Source organism: Spodoptera frugiperda, chromosome 6 (genome assembly GCF_023101765.2).
Source record: "Spodoptera frugiperda isolate SF20-4 chromosome 6, AGI-APGP_CSIRO_Sfru_2.0, whole genome shotgun sequence".
NCBI classification, from domain to species: Eukaryota; Metazoa; Arthropoda; class Insecta; order Lepidoptera; family Noctuidae; genus Spodoptera; species Spodoptera frugiperda.
The window spans coordinates 2584346-2611203 of record NC_064217.1 but is presented as its reverse complement, the minus strand read 5'-3'; the positions used below and the strand labels follow the sequence as shown (position 1 = coordinate 2611203).

Genomic DNA, 26858 nt, shown 5'->3' with positions numbered 1-26858 from the left:
TCTGAAATACATGTCTAGGGCAAAGTTTATCAAAATAAAACCTTAATTTTATATTATAACATTCTATTTTAGTCCTAATAATTGAATTAAGAAAGGCGAAAATAGATCGTCTTGAAGTATACTTATAGAAAAAGTTTAATAAAACAAATCTTGGCTACTTCATTTAATTACGTTGGCGTTTTGTATATTATATTATATTTGTTTTCTATTTGCCAGTGTTAATATACTTATAAAGTAATGTTTTTTTTTTTTATCAAATATCTGCTCTCGGCCTCTGTTATTATAGCAGTCATATTATTATGAATTGCGTCGTTGGTCGAGTGATCGCAATTGTAACTACCGGGTAAGCGGTCTTTGGGTTCGCTTTCTATGTTGGGAAAAGTATTACTGGGCTTTTTTCAGTTTTTCGAAAATATCTCAGTAGTAACACGGACACGGCATTGTGCCTGGTATATGCCAATAGACTCATCCACTATTATATGGGACTTATAACACAAGTGGTAAAAAGTGGGTATACATTGTACATTGGCATTACGTGTTGTAATGTGCACCTCTGATTATGGTCTAATGGACTGATAGGCTACTTTTTATCCCACGGGAACGCAAACAAAGCTACTAGCAGAAGCTAGTAATTTGATAAACAAAAATCACCAGAGTAACATCAAAAGTTAGCAACTTAAATCGAATCATCAAAAAAAAAAAAATTGCAATGTCACGCCTTTTATCCCCGAAGGTGTAGGCAAAGGTGCACATTACGGCACGTAGAAAAAAAATATATATTCGAAAAATCTTCCAAACATTTTCCCTCGCTTCATACGTGTAATATTGGATGTAATCTTCGTCACATTTGACACATGACACGACATGTGTAATTAAAACCGATTTTCGGTGATCAATCACCGACGTGATCGACCGTGACCTATCTAATGACGTCACAGGGCGCCAATTGATATCGATTACATTTTGACACCTCAAGTGTTTGTGAAGATTATGCTTTTACGAGGATTTAATTGTTGTTGATTGCCTCGTTGGTCGAGTGTTCGCAAGTGCCGGGCAAGGCATTTCGGGTACGATTCCCGGGTCTTGCAAAGAATTACTGGGCAAAAAATTGCTCGGTAGTACCACTGAGTCTGGAATTGTTCCCAGTATATGGCAATAGGCTCACCGCCTATTATTGAGTAGGTGTCGACGCGAAACTCGAAGTACCGCGAGAAGCTGCTCATGAATATGACCTTCTAGCATGGCTTGAAACTAGTTGAGTTCCTCGTCAAATAATTAATTAAGTGAGTAAGCACGAAAAACATAATAATTCAAAGTCAAAGTCAAAATCATTTATTTCAAATAGACCAGGAAGGCACTTTTGAACGTCAAAGCAAATATAATAATATTAATAACGTCTGTCTGTCGGTCAGTCAATTGATCTGTCTACTTGGTTGTTTAAAACCGTGGTTAACATTAGCATTCCCTATTACAAAACAAATAATACTATGTGTCAATTTACAACTATTGAGTACTAAACCCCTTTATTCCCCTTTAGAGGGAATAAAACAAGTCATTAAGTGATAAAGACGTACTCGATGCAGCTTGTATCGCACCTCGGTACTAAACTTACCACTAAGAACATTATGATAGGATGTTAGGAACTTTAATGGTTCTATCGATTATGATTTAAGATATGCAGAGTATGGACGATAAACTGAATGAAAATGTGCATTATTTAGGTACTTAATCGAGATATTTTAATAGGGATATTATTGTTAGAGTAGTAGGTAAGATTTAGATTTTTTTCTGGAGTGACTTATTTTTTACAAGCTCGCTACATATTCCTAACTATTTGCAATAGTTCATGTTAACCATTTTTTTTTCATAGATACTGCTATGAAAAAAAATCTAGCAAAAATAGTGCCAAACCATGAAACCAAGTTTTACACTATTTTACATTCATTGGTCTGAACTTTTATACATACATTTATTCCAATCGTGGATTTAATCACATTGGCCAAAGCTATTACGAATAGGTGACAATTTGAATGAGAGAGGGAATGTAAATGACGTTACTAAATTATGGAAAACTAATAAACTGATTTATGTACATTTGACCACACAACTGCCATTACCAATTCTCTTTACACGGTCAAAGCCAAGGCCAGACTCGTTGAAGTAAATATCTCCTACGTATACCCAAATTAGAACATAATATACCCACTACACATATTGGTATCACTCCAAAATTCTAAATTGAAATCTATAGGTACCATCCCAAAGGAATACCTCAACCAATTATCGAAAACTTAATTCGAACCGAACGCCACATACATACGTTTCAATTTGGCTTACCATTCGAAGTTAGATATAACCGTAAAGTTTTATTGTTACTCGTTAGATCCTATTAAACCGTATCGGACTTGCAGTTTAACTTTGCTAAATGTTACGGGTTAAGGTTTCGTTGTTTTTGAATTTTAAACTGGGCTTTTCAATGGGCCAATTGGAAATGTTGGTTAATTGAAAGGACTACGTGCGGTTTAGAGTTTATTAAAATAGAATACTTATAATCAAAAGTAAAATTCTTATTAATAGTCTCCTTGTAAAAAAATTAACAGTTCTTATAAAAGATATGTAATGACCTTCACCTTATGATATCAAAGAAAATGAACATGAATTTTAGATGAGCTACTTAAAAAGTAACAGAAATCACACATTTGTAGGCCTAATCAAATAAAATTAAGCCTTAACTTACTATGTAAAAGGTCCAAAATTCTGTGAAACACAAGTTATTAAAATATTAAAATTGAAACTGTCATTTACAAGATGGCTTGAATAAAAAAAAAAATGTTTTCTAAATTAAAAACACGAATTCGCCATTTACCTAATCATCAAAAAATTAAAGAAGAAGTTAAAAAAAATAAAATCTTTAATAAACGCCAAGCAAGCTGGCGAGAGAAAACTGTAGCCCGTTTTACATCTTAAACATTTAACTTGTGAAAAGTGGGCGAAAATGAGTCGCGACCTAATTTCCTACATTTTCGGTTTACGCTAGTGAAATTTTTCTAATATCCGTAAAGTAGCCTTAACTGTTACCTAGACACTTTTAACTAGAAACAACATAGGTTTAACAGGAGAACGAAAGAAAACAACATCATTGGCTTAAGAGGAGAATAGAAAAAATCTGCTAATCCCATAGAAATACGGTGTAAGTTAGGTACAGCTTATATCAGAGAAAAATAACAGATTCTAATAAATCATAATAGACTTTTAATAAATAAAAAACATAACCTAAGAAGTTTTATTATAGTATACTTTTAATCCTTTTGCTCTTTCATTATCGTCATCACCACGATCATCAGGCTTTTTTCATCCACTGCGGCTTATGCCTTAGGGTGCTTTCCACCAGAGATTTGCTACGTAACTATGCTACGAAAATGTAATAGCTAAGTTGTAAAACTATGTGACCGTTTTTACAGCAAAGTAGCTATGCGAGGAAGATGCGCAGCTACAATATAGCCATCCATAGCACACATCTTTCCGTATAAAAAACATAGTTTAGCTGAGTCCGTTTCCACCAGTGCTAAGCTATGTGTACCAATAAATATGACTGGTGGATCCCCAATATACCTTCAGCAACGTAGCATAGCATATACTTATCTGGTAGAACGCATCCACAGCAATGTAGCATAGCACATCTTTGATAGAAAAGCACCCTAATACTCGACAACCACTTAACAAACAAAGCGAGCAAACCACAACAATAATATCCACAAAATCAATTTCAATACTTATTACATCTATCACGCACAGAAATCCGGTTTTGTTTCAGTACTCGTCGTGATTACCTGATTTGACTCGGTTACAATGTCTATTTCGATATCGTCCTGCAATTTAGTATGCAGGCGGGAACTACCTCAAGCAATCCAATCAACTGACTTCAATAGAATACTATCCTATTCCAATCTGGACCTTAGTTTACAAAAGACCTTATTGATTGTGTCATGAAATTGAGAGTAATACCCGAAATTAATCAAAGGTGACGTGAATAGTAAATGTACAAAGGTTTCCTATAAACCCGTAGTAGGTATAGGTAGGTAGTAATATTTCTACTAGTGTAACTGGATTGGATTTCCCAGAAATCGACTACTTAGATTAGGGATATTTTTGAAATCGAGAGACGCATATTGAAGTGTTTTCTGAAAACACACTAATTAATATAAATGTGAAAGTTTATTTGTTTGTCCTTCAAACACGCTGGAACTAGTAAACCGATTTTGATGAAATTCGCTATACAGACAGGGTATGAGCTGACTTGTGTGTAAGGATAATTTTTATCCCAAGGGAACATGGCAGAAGCTAGTCTTTTATAACTATAACTTCTGAATTAGAATCAAGTCACAACAACTTAAGTCAAATCTAAAGCATTTATATCAGTTATTTCGTTTGTATATTTCGGTTGTATGTGAAAACAGGTATAATATACAGTAATGTCACTTATCCTATCAGTAAATACAAGTATATAAAACTGGATATCAGTAACACAGTTGGCCGGTTGCCGAAAATACGAATAAGAGACACGTATCTAAAGCACTTCTGTGCAAGCAGAAACGTTTCAATGTATGTAGTTCTATTTTCTCTTTTATTTTCTGTAACATCTTCCTTTCTTTCTGACACACTATTTAAAAAGTGTAAAAGAAATGATAATATGTAATAAATACAAAGTTCAAATGTAAACAGTGAAAATGTGTAGTTAAAATTATTATGTTATCGGCTTACTCACGTAACTGTTTGACGAGGAACTCGACTAGTTTCAAGCCATGCTAAAGGCTTCATATTCATGAGCAGCATTCCGCGACACATGACGCGGCGATTGTCGTGTGTCTACGCGACAAGCCGATAACATAATAATTAATTTAGTATATCTCACGAAAGTTATAATAAAATTAAAATTATTTTTGTCTCCGCTAGCATTTTAAACTTCCTTGACGATAGAACTAACGTAGGTACATGCAGCAACGAACGCTTCCTTCATAGCAACAAAATATTAAGACGAAGCTGTATTTTACATGGCGAAACTCATGAATAAACTGAGTGTCATAACTTGGCTACGAACATAATGTGAATTTACGATCCTACCAATGTGTATTATCATAAACCTTGTTCTAGCAACGTATAAAACTTACAATTTCAGAAACAATCGAATTGCAATCGATTTTCTCTCGAACATATCACAATCGATTGTTGGAATTGTAGGCAGAAACTATTTTGAATTTAGAAGTCAATGTAGAATTGTAGCGTCATAGAACAACCATTAGTGATTAATGCGCGAATGAAAAGTTATAATTTTTAGAGACTATACAACGAGACTACAAGAGAGACTATAGATCATAATTATGTTACTGGGTATGAAATGTGTATGACAACATTTTAAGTTATAAATTCTGCCAAAAGGGTTCAATAAAAATGACCACGTGTAAAATGAGGAACTTACTTACTGCACGTAAAAATATACTAAGAATGAATTGAACAAAAAGCACTTTTGAATGAGCAATTTTAAAGTTACCTAAGCCAAATTGGATAAAATGAAATTTTCAAAAGCATTACAAAACTAGAAGAAGGATAAAAGAAAGAAAATTTTGCAACGTGAACAACTTATACCAAAAATCCTCTACCGGGAAGTCAATGCAGATTGTAGAGCTGCAACATTTAATCGTAAGCTAAAAGCAACAACAGCATTTTTGTTCCGATGTCGTGTATCCGACACATTTTACTATCCGACAGCATTTTGCCCGAATATTCTACGCTAGAGAATCAATTTAAAAACAAAAGCGCGCGGGAATCGATACTGTATCGTTGCTGACACGTTTAGCAGGGAGCACTCTACTACTCGGCTCACTTGGTAACTTTTAGAATACCGGTAGAACATGTGTTTAAGTTAATTTTATTAAAGTGATATGAAATGTATCGTCACGCCTTTTATCCCTGAAGGAGTAGGCAGATGTGCACATTACTTCATTAAAACGTATAATTTGAAATTATAAGTTCAGATTTCTTTTACCATATGAGTAAAACAATAGTATTTTATTTTTACTAAACAATTTTATTTAGACATGTTTGTTTGTTCGGACCAAATTTAGTAATTGGAATATTTTACCCCCTCCCTGACGTCCGATCAATCTGAAGTACACGCTTATAGTATACTTGATAACCATAAAACATAAGTCCATTAAAATCGTTTAACATAAAACATAATATACTATTACTTACTGTTAGATGAATAAATCTATTCATTCAATTTGTATTTTAGATAAAATATCTACTAAAACACGACATCAATGTAAGAATAAATGTCTGATATAAAGTTTATTCACACAGTTCTCTTATCAATGGAGTCCTTGACACATCCAACGCGTGTTATATTTAAGCTAAATTATTCTCAGAACGTTTACCAAGAACGGTTCAGTTACATTAAACAAATATTATGAAAATGAATGTGTGAACGATTAAATTTGACATTGAGCACGCTTGTAAAGAAACAAAGTGAAATAATGTTGATTTAATGTTTCTAAGAAGTAGGGTTCACAAGTTTAAGCCATTATAAACTTTACAAGTTACGCAATAGATTTCATTTTTGCATAAATTTGAAAGGGAAAAACGATCGCAATTATATTTTATAGCTTTGTAAATATTGTTTGTTTTTCACTAATAAAATAAATAATTTACTTTATCATTTTTAAAGATAACATACGATCCGAATTTCCCGTGTTTTCGTGGTACAAAAGTACAAAAAGTACCTTATCACTCAAGTCAGCTGTCCTAAAGAAAGCTGTTCCTGTCAAAATAATTTCAGCAGTTTCGGCACGATTGACGGATAAACATCTAAACAAACAAACGCCTCTAACAGCCATCAGACCACCACAGATGGGGCCCAGTAGGGTTGATGCCTGATCCGGAGCCGTGGACTACCTAGCGGGTTTACTGGAACTCCGGCTCTAGAAATAGGAGAAGGAACGGGGTGGTTTTTAGTCAGTAAGAGTCTGACAATACCTCTCGCCTCCCACCCTTAAAAAAACATCATAATATAATCTCTATCACTCGAAGAAATTATAAGACTTACAATCATCGTTTATTTCTATGACCATCCACCAACACACTTAAAATTCTAAGAATACATTCAATACTTAACCACACAACTTCAAATAATAAATACAATCATGTATTGGAAACTAGACGTACCTAATAATGGTCGCACTTAGCATGTACAGGCTTCTCAAACATAGCCAATCATATTGGAGTGCTCTAGTACTGTTATCTAACTTCTGATAATCTTGTTATTAAACTGAGTATTATGTGTATGCTTATGTCATATTATTGTGAAGTCTCAATAGTATAGAAGGTATTGTTGCTTAAGATGTATTTTATTAGTTTAGTAGAATTTCTTCTATAGTTTCCTAATATCAATATAGGTTATCAAAATAAGTTCAGGATCAACCTAAAATATACTCAGATATAATGCTCAAAGTCAAAATCAAAGAGAAAGTCAAAGTCAAAGTAAATTCAAAGTCAAAATCATTTATTTCAATTAGACTTTTGAACGTTCATACTATTAAATCCACTGAAGTACCATTTATGCTATAAACAGTTCAAATAAAATTTATTTTCAAATCCTTAACCAACCAATGAGATAATCACATGCCAACCAAGTACACTCACACACTCGCAATGCAATATAAACCCATCATTCCACATAGATAAACAAAAGAAAAACAGTAGAATGTAAAGCACAGTACACACTAGTGGAATACGTGTAGTCGACATTTACTTTGAACACACGCTTTGTATCAGGACAAACAAATGGCACTTAATGATGTCGCGGTCAACAAAAAAGGGTCCTGTGTGTAAGCACCCGTTTTCATAGAATCCTAGGTACGTACTATTTCACACAATGGATGTTGGTATGTAAAATAGTTGGAGATTTATAGGCTATTGTAAAAAAGTTTGTGAATGTTCTTTTTGGGTGAAAATGGGTATGACGTAATATACCTATATAAGAGTTTTAACCTTTGAAAAACTGGTTGAAGATGATCGACGATAAGGGTCGTCGCACACATAAACAGCACGGATACGGTACGGCTGTGGCACAGCGTTTTTTTATGCTGCAAGCGCACTGTCAGCGCCCGGACCTCGCGCTTGCAGCCTTTCTGTATTGACGTTATGATATATATCATACGAGTTTGTTTGATTGTTTGTTTGTTTGTTTGAAGATTTAATGTACAAATTTAAATGACAAATTTCTTGCTGAAAGTGTGATATGTCCTTAAATCTTTTCTTAACAGTAACGTTCAACCCAACATTCCTGGCCTGACTATTATGTGTGAGAATTTTGGAATTAATCTCAAGTACACTTTACCTAATTCTGTATGAATTGAAAAACTCTATAATATTTTACTCCAATGAATTTTAAACCTGGTGCTCCATCGTTTCCCTAGCGACTAGATTTGAAACATTTTGTAATTAATTCTCAGCAAAAACAATTTGGCTAGCAACCTCTTCTATTGGAATTTAACAACAAACAATTTAGAAATTCCTGTTTCAACAACAAACAGCAAATACTCCAGGAAATTTCATGGATATAAACCTAGTATTTAAAATATAAACCTACCAAATTATATTCAAATTAGCTCAGACTTATAGCGTGATAAATTCGTCCAACATTTCCGAATAAATTACGAAAATTGTTTCACAAAAAATATTTCTCAGAAAATTGCTATTCTTTCTTTTATTTAAAAACAAATGAACATTGATTAGAAATGGTTCATTTAATAATGGATTCACGGTCAACGAACTGTCCTTGATAAAATCGTTTTTAATCAAAAATATGTTTTATGGAGCTTCTAATAAGAGTGGTTTTCAAATACTACGAACACCCCATAGATCTAATGTCAAGATAATCTATACCATAGTTATTATATTCAACAGCTTCTAATAAACACCCTACAATTTATGAATTAAAAATTTAATAAATAATTAGTCAAGTACGAATGGAACTAGTATACTGAGTTCCGTAAATAAACTTTCATTATTTTCTATAATGCCATTAAAAAATCGTTTGCGGATAATGTTTCCTATTAGGTACATTCCCCGTCACATAATATTTTTCCCCATCATCGATTCTATGAGTTCTTTATTTCAAATATTAAGGTAGGTATGACTTCTAGGAAGAACAGACCTTCCTATTTGATTGTTATTATTTTTTCCATAACTGTAGTTGTTTGCAGAATTACGCGTCATTATCACAAAAACATACGAAAAATGTAACGTAAAATTCTATTGCCATATAGCAATAAGCTCACCCCCTATTACATGAAACTTATAACACAACTAGTGGAAAATGGTTGGACTTAATATATTCGGCATTACGAGTATTACGAGCCACCTCAACATACCTACATTACATTGGGTATAAAAGGCGATATAAAAAAAATCCATTCAGTTTAATTTTCTTTTTGACATACATAACCCTAAAACGAAGTATAATTACAGTGTATATACAACGCGATACGGCGCTAATTCTATGCAAATCACCATAGGACAATCACGCTCAATCAATAATTAAAATATACAAGTCGACGTCGACAGCGTGAAACTCATGAATATTCACGTGATTACGGATTGTCACGAATAATTCTCCTGCGTGTACCTACAACAGTTTTTAAGAGAATTCAACAATTATATTTATGTGTTAAAGATGGAGATTTTCTTTATCATATTTTAATAATATGAAGTTTAATGATGTAAGTAATATTAACGATATGTATCTTTTAGGGTTTCCAATTAGAGTACAATTCATCCATCATTAAGTCTAGAATTCGAGCTCTGGTATATAGTGAAAAGTACTGAAATGGAACCTAGGTCATTGATAGATGAACATTTGGAAGTTATAATTTTTAAAACAATTTTATAATTGTATATCAAGAAGAAGCTCAAAAGGTGTTCATCATAAAAACATTAAATGAACATAAAATCGAAATAGATTCGCTTCTTTATAAAATCAACCCACATAGCCCCTACAAAATTTAACAAACATAACAATTTCAATACTCAACCCTATAATAATGCAAATACGATTCAAAACTCAGTAAAAGGAAATATGACATTTAAAGACGTTTGATACGGTTTCTGATCTAAGGAAATACTAAAGACGCTCCTGATTTGTGATATAAGCCTAACTGTCAGGAACAAATGCCTTTGTAATTAAGCTATCGACGAAGATAACGAGGATTAAAGGAGTGTACCTCATTCTCTACAATATTATCAAAGAGAGATAAATCGCTTTCAAGTAGTGCGATGAATAATGTAGTAAGAAGGTATACGTAGCTTACAAATCTTTGCATAGTTGTGAATCCAACATTTTGTAGCTTTTTTTTTTGAGGGAGGAAAATCATCCAGTGACTTCTCCCGTCTTGAGCGAGGCGAGAGGGAGTCAGACTCTTACTGACTAAAAACCACCCCGTTCCTACTCCTGCTTTTCGAGCCGGAGCCCCGGTAACCCGCTAGGCAGTCCGCAGCTCTGGGTCGGCATCAGCCCTATTGGGCCCCATCCATTTTGTAGCTTACATAATATATGGTTAGGCGTGAAATGTCTTTATTTTATCTATACCGCTCGAGGTTTTGTTATGTATATGGTGTTGAAAAAATTACAACTGAAAACGGGTTATTCGAAAAAAATTACAATTTCTGTAAATACATACGAAAATTAATGCTCAATATAAAAAAAAATGATTAATCAATGTTTCGTATTACTTTGAAAATTACCTGTAAAATTAGTACGAGAACGAAAACGAATGAACGAAACGAAAGCGCGTTCGGCGCTCTGATTGGCCGGCTCAAATAAACCAACCACCGTACTAAAGTATTTACTACTTAATATTATTTTAAGACGAATTTTTCAATCATTAAGCATAATATATTGTTCCATCACATAATTATAATTACACATACAATACATAAAACTAATAAATCAAAGCCTACACGCACACAGACGCACACAGCTGACGTATCAAGTGCTATACGAACTTCAGTGAGTATTTGCAAAAATAAAAAGAAAATCTAATTGAAAAAAAAATGCTTTGACTTTGATCACGGTCCTTCATTACTTGTCGAACGCCTAAGGCTTTGGACAGACAGACAGAGGTTCTCTACTAGGGCTTTTTTACAACAAAAAATTACATGCGAATCGTAGCACAGATGGGTTTCTGTTAAGTCTTGTGTGGTAATCTGGAGAATAATGATGACTCGATCTCCTTCCCTTCTATAATAATGACATTTACGAGTTGTTGTGACATGATATAAGCTATCACACTAACATAATAAACGTGTAAGTTTGTTTGTATATTTCTATGTCAATCACGCTAAAACTACTGAACGGATTCTGAAAAATTTGGCATACAGACAGGATATTAGCGGACTTGGGTGATAGGATATTTTTTATCCCACGGGAACGCGGGCGAAGCCGCTGGCAGAAGCTTGTACCATAATAATTGATTGATATTGTCAATCCTCTACTTAGAGTTTTATTACTCGTTAGACAATTACACAGATCTGATCACAAAAAACAATTAATTTAGATTGCTAAAGGTGTACAGAACATAGCACAAAATTACTGTATATAAATACAACATCAACGAAAACGAAAAATTCAATTATAAACCTTATCCTCTACACAATAAGATAAATTCTCAATTCAAGCATTCATGTCTCCGCTCAAGTACTTTGCAAGTTTCATTTAGTTTTATAAAGAAAAATATTGCACTTTCAAATGGTACGCTAAGCTTGTCTTGGGAATATGTCTCTGGTATAAATATTTTACTTGGAGCGAAAGGGTGGGTGTGCAAAGCCATCGCCTCAGGAATACATACGAGCCTCTCATACCTTTTGTCAGACTTATTTCTTTATAGACAAGGCCTTACTATAAATGTGTTGGATTTTTGTTTAATAAAATCGAATTTTCTTATTGGGAGGTTAAATTGATCTAGCAGTGACAAGCAAAACTAGAAACCACACAACTTAAATTTGAATCACTCAAGTACTCCTCAGTTTAAGAATAGAGGTTGAATATAGAATAGAGTGTAACATAATCATGAAGAACTGAAACAAAAAGAACTGAATTTGTTTGACTTTGAAAGCTAAAAGATCTCAGTCACAACCTTCTTGGAAAAACAGCTGTTACATTACATAACAATCTATTTTCTCTCACTAACCTACTTCCACAGTAACAATATAAGACTAACATTGTCATAGTACAGTTACAAGTCCAGTCTCCAAATAAACTTACTTCATAATAAACAGTCTGTATTTTCAAGGCATTCAAACAAACAGACGCTTCCGTCTCGACCAGCCGTGCCAAGCGATCCAATATTTTCTTCATATTGTGCCCCCCTCCCCACTGGCCCAGTATTACAATATCTTTGTCCAACTTGACTGCCGGTCGCTGCATTCAAGTCGCGTCTATTTGATGTCCAACCTAACAGGTGGTTACACCTGTCGACATTTTCCAGATATTACACATTGGAACTTTAATAAAAACGTACAGAATTCTTGGGTCACTTTGGTTCTTTAGCAATTTTGTTGCGCGTGAATGGGCTCCGGTTATGCCTTTTGCGATTGTGTCCTTGAATGAAGGTTTACCTTGTTGAGGGAAGGAGATTTTGGTGTGGTTCGAGCCAATGGTTCTGGGTTAGTATAATCTGGCTAGAATGTAATATGAAAACGCTGGCACTGACCTTTGTTTTTTGCAGCTCATTGGGTCTTATTTAGTAAAAAAATATAATGTAATGTGTGTTTATGACATCCTACATACAAATAATAAAACAAATGTTAACCGACTTATATTCCTCAAGGCCCCCTTTCATCATCAGAACACAACCAATAACTATAACAAACTAGTTTAAATCCAATTAACAAGGAGTTATTGATCCAACAACATGTTTCCCCATACAAAACTGGATTAACAAAGTTAAACACATAAAGCTCACATTGGCTTGAATGAGTTTTAAATACATTCCATATAAAACGTCTATATTTTAATGTCCCAAAAGATCAATTTTCAAAGCATTTTCCTCTTTGCGTGAAACTTAATTTCCTTGCCCCATGGGCATCATAAGTGTTTGGCTCAGTTGAAATACGTAAAATTTAAACCAAATCCATTAGGTGTTCAGAATGTTCAAACAAACTTGTGGCTCAAACCACTTTTCTGGCATCTCCCTTGGGTTATAGGTAGACAGGAACAATTTGCGTTTGTGACGACACTCAATACTTTTTCGCGTATAATTGAGGAAAATGTTTTCAAATAAACTGTAATGATATTTATTTTTAAATTGTTCTGAGAACAAAAGTAGATTATTGTTTTATTTATGGACAATAAATATTGCCTTTTAATTCGACTTTATTTTTTATGGTAGATAGCACCAAGACTATACCTATATCTTGATCGATATATTAATACTAACTTTCTTAAACATACATAGATTTCGCTACTGTTACTAAATGAAGAAAACTAATAAATACCTATTTGGACAATCCCTTCTTCAGAAGCCAAACAAATAAGTATAATTATATTACTTTCATTAACCTTACTGGAAATATGTCAAAAAAGGCTAAATATACAATTATGGATGTCAAGGAAGCCAAATGTATTACGCGATATTAGATTACAATACTCAAATAGTCTTTGGTTTTACAAAATATAACTCATACGACTATAATCATATTAACGCCAGTCTTACATATATACCTTGTAAACATATATAAGTAGTAACATAGGTATATCTACAATCAGGAAAACACAATTTTCTATTTTATCACTAAAGTCAAACGGTCGCTTTTGCCATGCAGTGCAGTGACCCAAAAGCATTTTGTCCATATAGATATTATCCATACAAGTCTGATGTGTACGCTTAATGATCTGAACACAAATTTGTCTTTGGTGATAAATGGATTTCAACCTTTTCTATGTATATTTAATGTCGTTAATGACATGGCATGGCGATAACAGATTCTTGTGTATTTTGTATGTATTTACATTTACCAATGCATTTCTGGGTTAATCGAATAAACCTTTATTTACTTATATACGGCATGATTTATAAGGCGGTCTTAAATCGATAGTGGCGCCAACCAATAAGAACTAAACATTGTAGGTTTTTACAAAACTTTTAACATTATACGAAACGTCACGCCTTTTATCCCGATGGGGTAGGCAGAGATGCACATTGCGGCACGTAATTCCGCTATACAATGTACACCCACTTTTCACCATTTGTGTTATAAATCCCATGTAATAGGGGGTGAGCCTTTTAGCTACTATAATAGTAGGAAATAAAATAGTATGAAACATTAACTGTAAGTATGCCTAAGACCTTCTAAAAATAATGTCCTTGATTAGTAAATCATCTAACCTTCCAATCATCTTGAAACTTAAACAGTAACAATTAATCAAAATCCTCGAACCCAGAAACAGCTTATCGAAAACTATCGCAAACTCTTCAAGAAGGCAAACTTATATTTATCCAATATCCTGTTAAACCTAGTATCCATTTTCAATCAGTACCACAATATTATACTCCTTTAATTACCGTACACAGGGTGTGCTATATGTATGAAATGAAGTATACCTTATAGACTTTAACTTGGCCAAGTCAAAGGTTTTGAAAAACGGATCATATGTTCTCATAAAAAAAAAACAATTATTTAGGAAACATGTTATTGATAACCCTAATTTACATAGCTACCTACGTGCACAGTTGTAGCTAGTAGGCCCTGCGCCTTAAATACCTTAACGCGTGAATAATATCATCAGCGAAAAGTTCTCACTCTAATCTTTAAAGCAAAACAATTATCAAACCGTTACACATAATATGTAACTCATTACCGATGCAATAGATTTGTAACATACTTTTGCATATTGAAAGTATAATTTCATATTTATAAGACACGCTGTATATCCCTTTAATTACCGTATATTAATGCTCCCCTACTTGACGATAAGGAACTAATTGCTTACAAATTAACAGGAAAACTAGTTCATTTAAACTTGCAGTAACGCTATATGGGTTAAACTTCAGGCACCCTAATTAGCCACAGTTTATTGACAGGTTTTACATAAACTGAGAATTAATTAACTTTTCTACGTTTGTGGTTGTTGGTTTTACTCGTAGTCATTTTAGGGTTAGATTAAAATACTTTTTGGTTCAGAGTCTAATTGCTATAGAGGATGCGGTAATAAAATATTTGCCATTTTTATATGGATGAATATATTTCTTTGTTATTTCAAATTCGTGCATTGGTGGACTTAATGACCATTGAAAAAAATATATAAAATGTTAATAATATTATATTAAATGTTAATATAGTTTTATATTTGAAACAGTTCCATCTAATATTTATCTCATTCACATTGACAACAAAATAAGTGGCCACTGCTGACCAAAGGCCTCTCCTCCCACGGAGAAGCTATGAGCAATAAACACTACACTTGCTCAATGCGGGTTGGCGATTTTAAACTTATAGTCACTGACTAACGGTGTGACAGTCAGTGGTGTCTAAATAATCTTAGAAAGTACATATAATTCGGAAAAAGTCACATTGGTACTTTACCGTTGGTAGGTTTTATGCATGAGAAGCGGGCGTCTTAAACCTCCGGGCCACCATGGCATTGCCGCTTTTATATCGCAATTAATAACTAAATTCACAGACTTGAACAATGAAAAGCGTCATTAGAAAATTAGTTGTCTAGAATCTAGAATGTACTAAAGACAAATTTAGTTACAACTTCAATGATCTATTAACTCAAAGACATCATAATAGACTACCGTTAACATTGTTGCTAGTGCAAATTGGCAATCTCGTTCACAATGACAAGCCATCATGCACAACTTGAATGGTGTTGGAATGACAGATTACATAAAATAGCAGGCTTGGGATGTTGTAAACACGCTGTCAGTGTTTGGACTAGGAATATAATATTAGTTCTATTATGGAACTAGCCTTATAACATAGTGACTGCCTCGTCGCAAGTGCGACTGCCAGGCAAGCAGTCTTGGGCTCATTTCCCGGCTCACTCAAAGTATTGCTGGGCTTTTTTCGACTTTTCGAAAATTTCTCAGTAGTAATACAGAGTCTGGAATTGTGCCCAGTATATGGCAATAGGCTCACCGCCTGTTATATGGAACTATAACACAAATGGTTAAATTGAAAAGTGGGTGTACATTATACAGTGACTACCGCATTGCGTGCCCTACCCCTTCGGGGATAAACGACGTGACGACACAACAACAACTTTATATCATAATATACAACATCAACAGCCCGTGACAGCCCACTGCTGGACTATGGGCTTCGTTTACGTAAGAGAGATTTCTGAAAATCTTCATGTTTGGAGGATAACTTAAAAATCATTTTTAAAAAGGTTCAGATTTAGTGAACGTTACTTGTTCTTTGTTACATTTGTATTCCTTTAGTTGATTCATACTTGTACTTGTTTTCCAAACAAAACAATAACAAACGTTATTCGAAAGTAACAAGTATACTCAATTTATTGAGTTCGTAACAGATAAATTGTTTCCTGAAACTTAGGAATAAATAAAAAAGTCGTGACTTCTGGGAATTGCTGTCAAGACTATCGACCTCACTCAATTACGAATAAAACTTATATTAACTTTTCGTATAAGATAATAAGACAGTGAACAGACAATGCGGACATATTTTCTTCTCGATAAAATCACAGAGTAAAAATAACTAATTTATTAATGCTAGTAGCTAGCACTTTGCTCGAGATTCTTTTCTTAGGCGATAATTTAATGTTTCTTAGAAGCGTCGTTTGAAAGAATAAGTTTGCAGAATGAGCACAGTTTGCATGGTACTGACACACCTTATCTGAAAAATATTTTTTTATGAGAGCTTTGTCAAAGATTACCTACATGTGCGATTGTACGCGTCTCTAGTTCCTATTAGTAACTTATTAAAAACATAATTTGGTTTGAATTTCCCAACTTAGTTAAGATAATCAGGACGCTAAATAAAAACAAAATTTTAACTAATTATTATGGTACGGCGCGCGTAGGCAAACGGCGCAGCGTAGCGATTAGTTGCTACGAACGCTACGAGTTCGTAGCCCGCTCGTAGACTTGCTACGAACGGAGTTTTTTTTGTGAATACCCTCAAAGTTATAACTCAAAGTGGATTACCCTTACGAAACTCCATTATCCCTTCATAACTAAACAGCGGGTGTACAAAAGGTAAGTTAAATTAAACTGTAAATATTTAATAATACAGTTTCATTTCGTTTGTTTTAAGACTTCACTTGCAAAGTTTAAACAATAAAATTCACAATAGTTAAATGGAAGTGGGTTAAAGTTATGAAGTTGTAACTTTGTATTTCTTTTAATAAAATAAAACATAAGTTATGAAAATGTTGTGCAAATGTTTTATCTTGAAATACAGTTCGTAGTTCTAATTAGTTCATGTGTTTGTAAACTTGTCTCTTTTAGCTCTCGATGTCTTCATATTTTTGTCACAAAATAAAAAAAAATCCTGTTACGTATATGTAATAAGAAAAAAAATTAACCGAAGCACTGTAGCAAGACAGGCCGGAGGTTATGTATGTATGTATGTATTTACTTTAGGCAAAGTATAAACTGAACTTATTTTCATCAGTAAATGTACTGTTTATAACATGGAAAAGTTAACCCAATGACCTTATGTTATTATTACCAAAATCATTCAAAACTCAAAACACATAATACCGTGTTCTGTGCTACCTAAGAATCAAACCCGGCACCACTTGCTCTAAATGTCAAAATCATTACTTAAATTCTGCAAATAAAAAGAAATACATCAATATATTATATCCCCATGGTAACTAATAAAACTTAGCACAGTACATACATATAGCGCCCCGCGGCGTTGCGGCTTGATTATTTATTACACCGAACATCATTCGGCACTGGGCCCATTTGTTTTAATGACCTATTTTACCCAAATAACTATAACGCACGCATACAGACTGTGTTACACGTAAAACGTGGAATTTTTAATTTTTTACCAAACTGTAATATGCTTATAATGGTTATAAAATTATAATGTGTACGGTGTAGTCTTTGTTTTTTTGGGAAAAGTTGTGACCCATTTTCTGTGTTTAGGTGCCAGAGGTGTTTAGTTGAACTGTTCAATGTATTGTACTGGATAGAAATTGGTTGCAGTATTTTGTTTATATTATAAAACTTAACATACACACTATACCCAACACAATAATTTGTAACAACAATAAACACAAAAAATTACTCCGTGCGGACATCGAATCCGCAATACATTATACAGCAGCCAGTTGTCCATACAAAATAATTTTACCTCTACTAAAAACGTGATGTGATGATACTCGTAAACCAATATTTTAAAATAAAATACCAACATTCAAATAAGATATGAATTCATTAAAATTTTAAAAACACGTTTTTAAATTACCGCTCCAACTGACTGGTTAGCATCTGTCAAATTGGAACGTACCCAAATTGGTAAAAAAAATACGAAATGTATTCATATTTTATTCTCATTTCAATGTTGAAAGATTGGTATGGATCATTTTTAAAAAGTGGGTTAAGTTCAATTTATAGAGGTAAGACTCTCTTTGGGGTCAATGGATCAATTTTATTTATACATAACATATTGTCAAGACTTTAATCCCCACAGGTAAAGGCAGAGCCTAATTTTTTTGAGGAGGCCAAATCATCCAATGACTTTTCCCGCCTTGGGTAAAGCAAGAGGGAGTGTCAGATTCTTACTGAACAAAAACCCCGTTCCTACTCCTGCTTTTGGAGCCGGAGCCGTGATACCCTGCTATCCTTTAGTCCATAGCTCCAAATCGGCCTCAGCTCTATAGGGCCCGGTATCTGTGGCGGTCTGACTACTGAAGGCAGAGGCTAGGAACATGATCATTACACACAATATAATACCTACTCATCACCACATCAGCTAATAAATAAAGCTATAAGGAGCCTAGATTCATAATTATACTGGGTCAATTCCAGAGTCCGACCAAAATCATAATCCATTACAAAAAAAAACACTTATTGGTCCTTCTATTATAACAGTCCAATAATAACTTATTGGCACACTAAATAAACAGGCTGTCGAAAACACCTTAATTATAAAAATTATAAGCAAGCACGATAAAAAAGGAAAACCAACAGGAATCCCTATTACGGTACACAAAATCCGAAACTAATTAAACTTGCTTCCCCAAGCGAATACTTCCCGAAAACTAGTGAAATTTTCTAAACATTTTCATCTACTATAAAAACAGTTACTTGTATCACGTTTCATTTTTAAATTATTAATTAAATACGGCTTCCATTCGTAATTATAAAAGCCTAATTAACTAGAAATAACGCTCTAATTACAAGATAATTATATGATAATAAGTTGGCTGTAATAATTATTACAGTAGGTAGGTACCTTTTGAATTGACAGGTGACAATTTTCAATATTTCATAATTTGATACCAATGAGTTACATGTTACATACTTTGTATATTCGGGGTGATTATTATATAATCAACGGTACATTTACAGTGAAGTTTGAATTGGACAAAGATATATTTCGAAGCTCTATGTATAAAGTTACTAATAAATATTTATTTTCATAGCTGTTGACTATGAAATTGTCCTATGATATCTGACTATACCATATTGTGTTTAGAATTGACGGTAAGCCTTGACAATAGGTTTATCAACACTTAGTTTATATTTAATTTTACTTATGTCCTATTAACGGATACATTTTAATTGTATGACTGAGTTTACTGCACGGTTGGTGCGGTGTCAGAGCAACCGGCTGCCGCGCAAGGTGCAGCGGGTACGATTCCCGCACGGAGCAACTCTTTGTGTGATCCATAAATTATTTTTTGGATCTGGGTGTCATGTGTATGTGAACTTTTATGTTTGTAAACGCATACATGACACAGGAGAAAATCCTAGTTTAGGGCAACGATATTAAAAAGAAGAAAAAAATTGTGTGTAGTGTAATATCAAATCCAAATTTTGCAACGTATTAAAGCCAAATACTAAGCTAACGTAGACAATGTGACTAATAAATAATACAATTTAGAAAAAAAATCGCAGGTCTATACAGTATTCACCGCGTAATTTACCGACACCCTTCGAACCGGGACACGGCAATGCCGTTGCGAGTAGAAATGGGTAATGCGGGCAAACTTCTTCCAACGATGCCTTGCACAAAGAGTAGCACTTCTACTCACTGTATAAACTTTAAGTTGATTACTACTCTGTCGAGTGTATACAAATCTGTTAAATGTATAATGGGAGGTAGAATAAGGACAACACAACGCTGTAGAATGGGAGAACACAATGGAGTAGAATGGGGATATGGGGATATATGGACAAAAATATATCAATTAATGTTTTTACAATTTTTGGTCTTGTGAATACTACTTTTTGCCAAGAGTTTTTCATGAGTTATCTGAATAAAAATATGCTTAATGTGATTTCAGAATATAAATCGATTTCTGTGTCAAGTTTTATCTGCATTCGTTCAGTACTTGCGGCGTGAAAGAATAAACAGTCAGTCACAACACACACTCATACAATAGTTGGATTGGACAGTGTAGGCTTCTGAATTCGTGATATAATTTCAAATAGTGTCGTTATGTGAATAGAGCTATTATAAAATAGAATTAAACGTAAAATGCAACAGCTGTTGCAGCTGGCAATAGGCCATTTGTGATGAATTAATTGCAATTGTTTATGACGCGTGTACATAATGGTCCATACTGGCCACACTGCATTTTAAATATGTTAATTACTACCTAAATGGACCTATATTACAGATAATATGCACACAATTTCAACTAACATTACGCTCAATCAACCATTCAAATAATCACTTTATCACCATCATATTGATAAATCCATTCACGTAAAATCAGCGTCTAAAACTAAACAAGTAATTGAAAATAATAACACAACGGCCATCCATTAATTTACCTTTCATTTACAAATAATAACCTAATAAATGGCTGCCTTTGATAACAAATAATTGACAAGCAACCACTGAATGCAAGGCATAAAATAAATTCCACAGAAATTACTTCATAATTTTCTATCGTTCATAATCAATTACAGATTAAACAAACATAATATACGTACTCTTTAATCAAATCACAAATGCGCGGGAAAAGTGACAGCTGCCATTGTCTATGGCTCACTCTATAATTTCTTTGCTCTACGTTGTATGAAAATGAAATTATTAGACTCCAATTGCACGTCTGGTGTATAATGATGGAAAATCTATGCGTTGTTTTTTTAGAAAGGACTTTTAATTTATAGGGTGGTAACGTTTAGATACAGTGTATAATCAAAGCAAATTTACCTTCCTACATAATTGTATTGTATTTTTGTGGTAAAATTGTCATTTCCTATCATAACAGGGAACGGTTTAATATTTTTATTGTGTGTGTTCTGTGTCAGCATATTTTTCAAAACTGTAAAATTAGCTATGGTGAAGAAATCAGTGAAGCATTAATCTTTAAAAATAATATGCTGTTCACAGGTTTTCTTTACTTACAATACTTTTAAAACATTTAAATTTAAAATATTTTTCCTGTAGTTTTCAAAAATAACGTATGTTTATTTTAATTCATAGTCGAATTTTTTGGTATATTCATTTTATAATTGCTACGTCAGTCCTGTACAAAATCTTTTAGAAACCCAGACCCAGCTACACTTTGAACTAACCACGGTTTTAATGATAAACCATTAGTTTTCCAGTACCTGATAACTTGACATTTTAAATAAACTTCGGTGGTCAACGAGGCACAGTCACTCTTATTACAAAAAAAATATGAAAGCACTTTTAACATATTTCTATTCGTAAATATGCTAAAATAGCCTATATCATCAACAATATATTACTTTATTTTATCAATAAAGTCTATCATTTCACTCTATTCAATATCTCTATCTCTGTTTACCACACGAAGATATTCACAATCTCAATAATATAAACAATACGATTGAATCAGATTCACGTCAAAATGTCAAGGAGAGTTCATATACCTAAGTGATATAATCGAACAACAAATACAATATAGCTAAAGTTAAGATGTTACAAAATAATGTTCTTATATTTTTCCATTGATTCTATCTCGTTGCTAGCAATTTCACAGCTTATCCAACTTGATAGGTTATTAAAAAAAAATCCTATTCTAGTATGCGACTTCACTACTACGTTTAAAAATACTAGCTCAGAATAATTATAAAACCTTCAAATCCAACTTATTTGGTAAGAAAATTTAAATTAATAAAAAAAGAAAATTATATAAAAAAAATATTTCCATACATACTTGTCCAAAATTCCCGACTTCACCTTTGCGAACCACTAATACTTAATACTTAAAATCACTAAAACCAAGTCTTTTACTCGAAAAAATAAAATTAAGTAATTATTTTAACACTGTCAAAAACCCCATTGAGGGTACCCCATAGGGGATAAAAAAAAAATATTTCTCAATTTTATATACAGATCGTAATAAGTCGTGCACAACACGCGATACGCCAGGTACCGAGAGACGCGACCGCCTGCCGCCACGAATTCATACGAACTGAGCTTTTGTGTGCACGGAAGAAAGTTGACGACGTTCGGTAAAGATTACTTATAAATGGATGTGGTATGAGCGTGGTTGCAAAGTCATTCTAATTACGAATATTAACGTTACGTATATTTTTTAATTTGTTGTTGATTTCGTTCGTGGGTCGTAATATGATTGTTAATTACCATTAATACTGAAGTGTGTGAAACTCAACGAGTGCTTAGATTTTTTTATGAAATATCAAAGAACTTAACATATTTCAAAGGAGCGGTTTATTTGTCATCCTTTTCTATGTCAAAAATTGTAGTTCATGACTAGAAGATATTTTTAATATTACCCTTTTTTCTACAATATTCATCAGATTTTGAAGTGATTGATAGAACAAACTAACCCTACATTTTACATAAAAAAACATGTATGTATATTTTTATCACTTCCAGCAATACATAGCAACTAAATCTATGCAATATCAAACAACCAGTATAAATGTATCGTATTGTATCGCGGCTACCTCTCGGCTACTTGCCATTTACCTAAGTCCTCATTATAGCCAATATCGAATTCATTCATTATAACCACGCCGTGAAACTTCTTTGCAGATTCTTTTTATATCTTTTTTGTGAGATTTTCATGCTTCGCTTTTCTTTAGGAATCGAATTTAAAATGAATGGTCTTTAGTGAATAAATTGCATTCGAGTGTACTCGTGTTCTTATCTATTAGTAGCTTGTTAACTGAATGAGTTTTAATACTTTTTTCTGTACTAAAGCTGAAGAGTTAATTTAAACTCGTTTTTCTATGAAAGTACTAGACTGTATTGAAAAATAAAATCTGTTACAAGTATTTGAAGAAAGGCTACAGATCTATCGAACATTACTCTGAAGCAGATGCTTCAGATTGATCAGAGCAATCTACAAGATTGTAACAAAAACTACTTTAGCGAAACAATATTATAGTGAAAATGTTACAATACAATAACATTCTACGCCTTCATATATAACAAAGAAACAGGAGAAATACACATATATTCATGTTATACCCACCTTTTACCAGTCATGATTTAAGTGCCATGTAATAGGAAACAAACCTATTGCTATAGACAAAACTTCAGTGCCAACTTTTACTACTCTTTATAAATTTTAGACCCCTCGCATAAATCATAAGTCATATTTGAAACATATTGGAAAAAGTCTAATCTCAACATATCCCCGAATCAGAATCGATCTGCAGTCCACTTGAAATAGTTCATCCATACGATGCAGTAACCGCGGCCAGTTGAAGTGATACCTGAGCCGTTCATTATGTTCCATACCGTTCATTCGTTCAGTACTTGTTCACACTGAACGCGCGGGAGCGATAGCGGGCGCGGTGGACATCGCGAGTTTGTATTCGCGTTAATCCTCATGTATTTGCGCGAGCGATAAGTTCAAACCGTTTGAACTTACATACCTGATAGCGCGAGTGAATTGCACTCTCCGCCGCTAGTTCGCAGTACACCTAACATACGTCTTAAGTCGTTTGATATTGCGCTGCTTATACCGCACCTGCGTTTTGTGCGTGAACACTTTTTTTAAGGAGGAAAAACATCCAATTACGCCTTAGGCGTGGCGAGAAGGAGTGTCAGTCTCTTTCTGACTAAAAACTACCGCATTCCTACTCTTGCTCTTTGAGCCCGAGCCTTGTGTATGTCTTCCGAGCAGTCCTCGTAGTAATGACACCCTCATATGTTTGATATTTAGCGATCGCGCCCGCGATTAGGATTGCCATCGCACCCGCGACCGCTTTCGCCAGTCAGTGTAGACAAGCACTCATACTTATACGGCAGAATCCAATTAATGAGTAGCCTTTAACTTTATATGCAAGGAAAATATTCAATGTTTAGTTATCGTCGCATGGACGGAACTTAATGAATTCGGTCCATGCCTTTAGCTATATACCTAATAACATTTCACGTAATAAGTAATTTAATTTCGTCTTTGTTTTTTATAGCTTTTCTTGTGTGGTTTTGTTCATGCGTATTATGAAAGATTGTCAGTATTTGGGTTGTTAGTTTCGACAGATGTTGATGGAAGTTTACTCAATTTTATTTCTGTAATATTATGCACACGAAATCTTCTCCCAGTGCAGGCTACCGTTAGAAACTACACACCATACATGTGACTACAAGTGTGATTCCACCATATACATATACATTACCATGTATATGACTAAACTATAAAAATACCTACTTATATTAATTACTAAAGAAATAAAAATAAAACATAATAAAAAACAGAACAGGATTTAACGAGGTACCTTTTATTACCGTATATAAATATTTTATTAAAAAGTTCAACACAGTTTTTATTAATTAATTACAATGTAATAATCATATTTCTCATTTCAGATTACTCTTACTCATTACTACCGTGTTCTCAATACTAGTTTTCCAATTAATTAGTTTTATTGTATGTATTTACTCTTCTCATTTCCTTGATCTTACCTTATCATTCATCTCTCATCTTGGAACCATTTAGTTAATTACGTTCCATATCATTGCTACATAATACAAATACATAATAGTACTATTTATTACGCATCTTAACAAATGGGGTCTTGGATTATTTTAATCGGGAAAAATATAACCAAGGCTGTACGGTTGGTGCAGTGACTGGGCAACTGGCTGCCGTGCAACGGGTAGCGGGTTTGTTTCAAGCACGGAACATTTCGGATGATTAGCAGTCTGGGTGTCTTGTGTGTATGAAATTGTATGTTTGTAACCACACCCACGACACAGGAGAAAAATCCTAGTGTGGGACAACGTTTCATTAAATAAAGAAAACAAAGAAACAAGTGACGACCTTTCTTTCTTTTTTTTTCTTTATCGTTTTCTTTAACGTTAGTTGTGATAGAATGGCATAGAACGTTAACATGGTAGGCAGACATAAAGACCACAAATAATTCTGAGATTAGAATAAAATTAGTCTCTGACATCACGAACGAACATCTGTGTCAGAAATAATTCTGATTCAGACATTCTTAGCAACATCATTCTAGGTACGCGTGATTGTTAATAATAGTACAAAAGCAAATCCGTTAATAAGAGCTACCAATACACATATAGCTTTGAACTGCTACAACTACAACTGAGTCAAAAGAGCGTATTCCTTTTTAAAAGGCCGGCAACGCGCCTGTGACTCCTCTGGTGTTGCGGGCGTCCATAGGCGGCGCTGATCGCTAACCATCAAGTGACCCGTCAGCTAGTTTGCCCCCTATTCCATAAAAATAATAATTGTCTCTTAAGGCGACAAATAAAAAAACATTTCGTTAGGTCCTCGTCTGATGATGTTTTACAATTTACTCCTATATGACAAGAAACAGAAATAAAGTCCAGGGAATCATCTTCATAAAATACTTTAAAAACTTCCACACATTGTATCTAACTCGTTTATCTTTTGTAGCAGTTAACCACTTCGTTTTGTTGTAACAATCCAACGGTTTATGACTCGCCAAACTTTTGCTACAAAACCATTGTGCGAAGTGACAACTTAATTATCTTTACTTCAAGTTCACACAGTTGAGTAAAGTGTTGTTGTGTGTTTTTGTTGTTATATTGTACCTACAAAGCTTTATTTGTAGTCGATAATTTGTAGCGTTCTACTTTTGCTTTGATTTATTGTTCGAAAAACAGACAAACACATTAGCCTTTTAATATAACTTTCGAGAGACATACTAAATTAATTATTATGTTATCGACGACGGCACGACGCGGCGATGCGACAATCGCGTCGTGTGTCGCGGAATACGGCTCATGAATATGAGCCTCTAGCGTAGCTTGAAACTAGTTGAGTTCATCATTAAACTCACATACAAAAAACACAGAAAACAAAAATATAAGACATGAATAACTAAGTTATAGATCTTTTAAACGCAGTGAGAATATCTTCATTTAACTTAAATGCATGCAAACTAATTGAACTCCTAAAATAGTGAATAAAATTTTCTCTCTCAATTCCGTCGACTAAAAGGGTTTTACTCAAACCTCGCAGTATTATCACGTTGAATGGCAATACTAAAACCGTGTGCTGTGATAGTACAGTATCTATCTATTATACCCTTATACCTGCCCTATATTTCATCAAGTCGACTGATTATAATCTTAGTACATATCTTGACATAAACTAATTATATTGGTCTCATTTTTCTCTTTTTATAATGTTATGTTTCTGTTCAACG

General features: G+C 33.6%; 1 protein-coding gene across 1 annotated transcript in view; it reads right to left on the bottom strand.

Annotated features, from left to right (window-relative positions):
• LOC118267788 (connectin-like) overlaps positions 1-22659 on the bottom strand; it is a 50594-nt gene extending 27935 nt beyond the window's left edge. Inside the window, exon 1 of the mRNA XM_035581977.2 lies at positions 22400-22659. The gene's annotated coding sequence lies outside the window, so the exon portion shown is untranslated. The remainder of the gene's footprint in view (positions 1-22399) is intronic.
• Positions 22660-26858: the final 4199 nt, after the last annotated feature.